This window comes from Pseudophryne corroboree, unplaced genomic scaffold, assembly GCF_028390025.1.
Source record: "Pseudophryne corroboree isolate aPseCor3 unplaced genomic scaffold, aPseCor3.hap2 scaffold_704, whole genome shotgun sequence".
Classification (NCBI taxonomy): Eukaryota; Metazoa; Chordata; class Amphibia; order Anura; family Myobatrachidae; genus Pseudophryne; species Pseudophryne corroboree.
In genome coordinates, this window is record NW_026970287.1 from 159,688 (window position 1) to 164,190 (window position 4,503).

Sequence of the window (4,503 nt, forward strand, 5' to 3'; positions counted from 1 at the left end):
GAAGGGGATTACATGGTATCACTGGACATCAAGGATGCTTACCTGCATGTCCCCATTTACTCTCCTCACCAGGAGTACCTCAGATTTGTGGTACAGGACTGTCATTCTGCGGCGGGACTGCCGCATTCTAGATCAGTAAAAGCCCATTCCACGAGGAAGGTGGGCTCTTCTTGGGCGGCTGCCCGAGGGGTCTCTGCTTTACTACTTTGCCGAGCTGCTACTTGGTCGGGGTCAAACACATTTGCAAGATTTTACAAGTTTGACACCCTGGCTGAGGAGGACCTGGAGTTCGCTCATTCGGTGCTGCAGAGTCATCCGCACTCTCCCTCCCGTTTGGGAGCTTTGATATAATCCCCATGGTCCTTACGGAGTCCCAGCATCCACTTAGGACGTCAGAGAAAATAAGATTTTACTCACCGGTAAATCTATTTCTCGTAGTCCGTAGTGGATGCTGGGCGCCCATCCCAAGTACTTGTACATAGTTATTGTTAACAAAAGGGTTATTGTTGAGAGCCATCTGTGCAGAGGCTCCGTTGTTGTCATACTGTTAACTGGGTATAATATCACGAGTTGTACGGTGTGATTGGTGTGGCTGGTATGAGTCTTACCCGGGATTCAAAATCCTTCCTTAGTGTCAGCTCTTCCGGGCACAGTATCCTAACTAAGGTCTGGAGGAGGGTCATAGGGGGAGGAGCCAGTGCACACCAGGTAGTCCTAAAGCTCTCTTTAGTTGTGCCAAGTCTCCTGCGGAGCCGCTATTCCCCATGGTCCTTACGGAGTCCCAGCATCCACTACGGACTACGAGAAATAGATTTACCGGTGAGTAAAATCTTATTATATATATATATATATATATATATATATGACTTGGGGTTTGTTTTATTAGATAGAGCATGTCCCTGTGAAGTGCCTTTTGGGGTTGTGGTTTTTCAGAAAGTTACAGGTTTTTTTTAATTAAGAGAAATATGCCCCATTATAGAGATCGGGCATTTCAATTTGTTGCCTGCGCAGTGGCCGCCAGCAGGGGGTGTACTAGAGTGCCTTCTCTTGAGAGCCGCAATATGGCCGCCTTCTCCCCGGTTATTCTGTAAATAGGAAAATAACCTCACAGGTTCACATAGGGCAGAGTTGCCACTACTAGTGCAGGGCTGTAACTTACAGTACTAAGGAAAAGCCATATACTAAAGCGGCACGGTGACCTCACCCCTCTCAGAGACACCAGGGCGCAGCACACTGGTACACACACCTGTTAGCTCAGGGCAGCACTATAGGACCCTCCTGTAATGCTGTGCTGGCGGCGTGTAGTGATCAGGGCACTGGGAGACTGGCTGGCTGGTCTCCGTCTCTGCTGCCTATAGAACTTCCACCTCTGTTATATATCAGGGCTGCTCTCCTGTTGTTATGATTCCAATACTCTGGTCTGGGGATATCTTATAGCAAGGACCTGAGTACTGGAACGTAATGCTTGGAAAGGGAGTGGGAACGGGAATAGCCCCTGGCGCCCTATCTCCGTTGTCTCGCCCGTGCTGTCAGAAATCTCTTGCGAGACTATGGTTGCTTGGGCCCATGGCAGCCGCGTTTGAAGGGCGGATTACGTCTGCCCAACTCCGATGCCCCCTCAGGTCTTAATGGGAGACCAAGAGAAATCCGAGACAGGGTGATAACAAGGGGCCCTCTACTAAACAACAAAGCCAGGGGCTCAAAACTAACTTTAAACTAGAGTATGTGCGGAAAACCGCCAGGGAAAAGGACAACCAAAATACCCACTTGTCCACTCTTCTACCCGGCACCGGCGAGTTCCGGAGAGGAGTGTGGGAGCGTAAACCTCCGCAAATGCACCAACACAGAATACAAAATAAAGCGGCCTAGGCCGCAGCACGCGGCAGAGCCGCCACTCACGAAAACCACACGAGATCCTCTAGCGACTGTTGCGGGTAAATGAGGACTGGAAGACTCCTTGGGAAGAGATGACAACACTAAGATTCAGGAACTCTGAGGACAGGAATGACCGGACACAGCAGAACTGGAACAGACGTCAGCAAACCAAAGCAGCATGCAGGAAGCTATTACCGGCGTCTGTGTGAAGCACTGAAAAGGTATTTAGCAGGGAGTCCTTCAATCAGAAGTTCAGAGCCTGATTAGCACAATGCCGTGCAGCTGCCTTGCTGCACGACCAGAAGACAAGTGTGTGTGTGTAGTTCACTTGATTGACCCTGCAAGGGGAGCGCAGTCCGTCCATGGCGTCCCCGTTGCTAGGGTCCAGGCGGCTCAGCGCGCCCGGCGTCCTAGCGTTGCTAGGGAGCCGGCGGCTAGCACGCTCGGCGTCCCTAGTTGCTAGGCGCCGGGCCGCGAGGACATCGCGGACCACGGCGCCTAACACCTGTGTGTTCTCTTCCTCTCCTACCTCACACTGGAACTGGCCGCCCAGAGAACGAGAGGGCAGCGGCTGACATCAGAGAGGGTGCAGCAATCTGTGTGGGCAGAGCCCCTCACAGCAAGGTGTCCTTATGCTGTGCCCCGTGTAATCACTGTGATCCATACAGACTCTCACCCTGGTATGCTCTCTATTATTTATTTTTTTACACTGCGGCATGCTCGAGGGAAGGGAGCAGGCACCACCCCACCGCCACTACTCCTCCGCCAGCATCACTGCCGAGCCGGTCAGTGTTCCGGCGGCAATGAGCAGTAGGCAGCCACCAGCAACAACAGTCAGGAAGCTGTTACTCCCGGCAGCAGTAGCGTCAAGCTGCAATTCAGCCAGCGGCACGATGATCCGGGAGACAGTGGCAGCACAGGGAAGCAGTACCCCCTCCAATCGCAGCACCAACTAGGAGACTGAGGCAGCAACCTGCCCCCAGCAGCAGCACCACCCTGATGATAGGTAAGATGCATTTTGGTGTCACAAGAAGGTGGCCGGAGTAGTGGCTGGCTGTGGTCACACCCCGGGGAAAAGTGATAGTGATTTCAGTGTTCCCTTGCGCGGGGATTGGATGTGTAGATGTATGGAGGCTATGTATGTATAGATGTGAGCGGCAGTGTGCGGATGTATGAGAGCGGCAGTGTGCGGATGTATGAGAGCGGCAATGTACGGCTGTATGAGTGCGATGGTGTGCGGCTGTATGAGTGCGATGGTGTGCGGCTGTATGCGTGCGGCGGTGTGCGGCTGTAAGAGTGCGGCAGTGTGCGGCTGTAAGAGTACGGCTGTAAGAGTACGGCTGTAAGAGTGCGGCTGTAAGAGTACGGGGTTGTACGGATGTATGAGAGCGGGGTTGTACGGATGTATGAGAGCGGGGTTGTACGGATGTATGAGAGCGGGGTTGTACGGATGTATGAGAGCGGGGTTGTACGGATGTATGAGAGCGGCAGTGTATGGATGTATGAGAGCAACAGTGTACAGTTGTGTGAGAGCGGCAGTGTGCGGATGTATGAGAGTGGCGGTGTACGGATGTATGAGAGCGGCAGTGTATGGATGGCAGCGTCATAGGGAGGGATGTCGGAATGCTGTTATAGGGTTCCTAATACAAAATGCCACGTTGGGCTTGATGGGCAGGTAGTGAAGCAAGCACACCCAAATTGGCATCTGACGTCGCCTGCAGTCCACACTGTTGTGAGGAGTCAGAGTTAATTTTGACTGTGTAGTGTACTCACAGAGGACCTACCGCCCGTCCCCTCCTCGCATCTGAGCAGCAGGTCAGGCTCTTATTTTCTTTTTAATCAGGAGAGGCCGAGTGAACTGTGAGCAGGGGGGCAGAGCTACATGGGACCCAGAGGGGCTGCTGTGCTGTCAGAGAGGGAGAGGAAGAGAGAGATGAAGCTACTGCAGATCCCCAGCTGATTGTGAGGTGCCGGGTTGAAGGGTGATGTGATCACACTTCTCCCTCGCTGCCGCTGGGGACCGCATCTAGGCTTCCTCCATTGAGGGCATGCGGTGCAGCAGTGGGCAGCATGTAATGAGTTTGTCTGACTCATTATACTGCTGCCTGTTGTGGACACCTCCGTCCGTACGGACTGGTGTACATGCCCAGCACAGAGGTGACAGTGTTGGTGGAAGTGCTGCCCAGTTCTGACCCTGCAGGCCTCCCTGATCTGACTGCGGCCGCTGCTACTGCTGCGGCCCGAAACCCCTGTCGGTCCCCCCCATAGACTTCTGCCTGTCCAGCGCTGAGGTACTAGGGGTATCCCAGCTACGGGAAGGGTATGTCTCTGGCTTTCTCTCCGGCAGGGGAAGGTGACAGCGGCGGAGGAAGTGTTGCCCACCTCAGACACTGCAGGCCTCCCCGATCCAGCTGCGGCCACAGCTGATGCTGCCAGAACCCCCTGCTGGTCTCCTTTGTTGACTGCCGCATGGCCAGTGCTGAAGTACTGGGGGTAGGCCAGCTACGGGAAGAGTGTATCTGCCTCGGGCTCTCTCTCTCTGTCAGGGGAAGGAAGGGCTGATTCTCTGGCACAACAGGGAGGGCTAGGCTGCAGGAACACAGCACTGGAAGAAACAGGAGGCCGAAC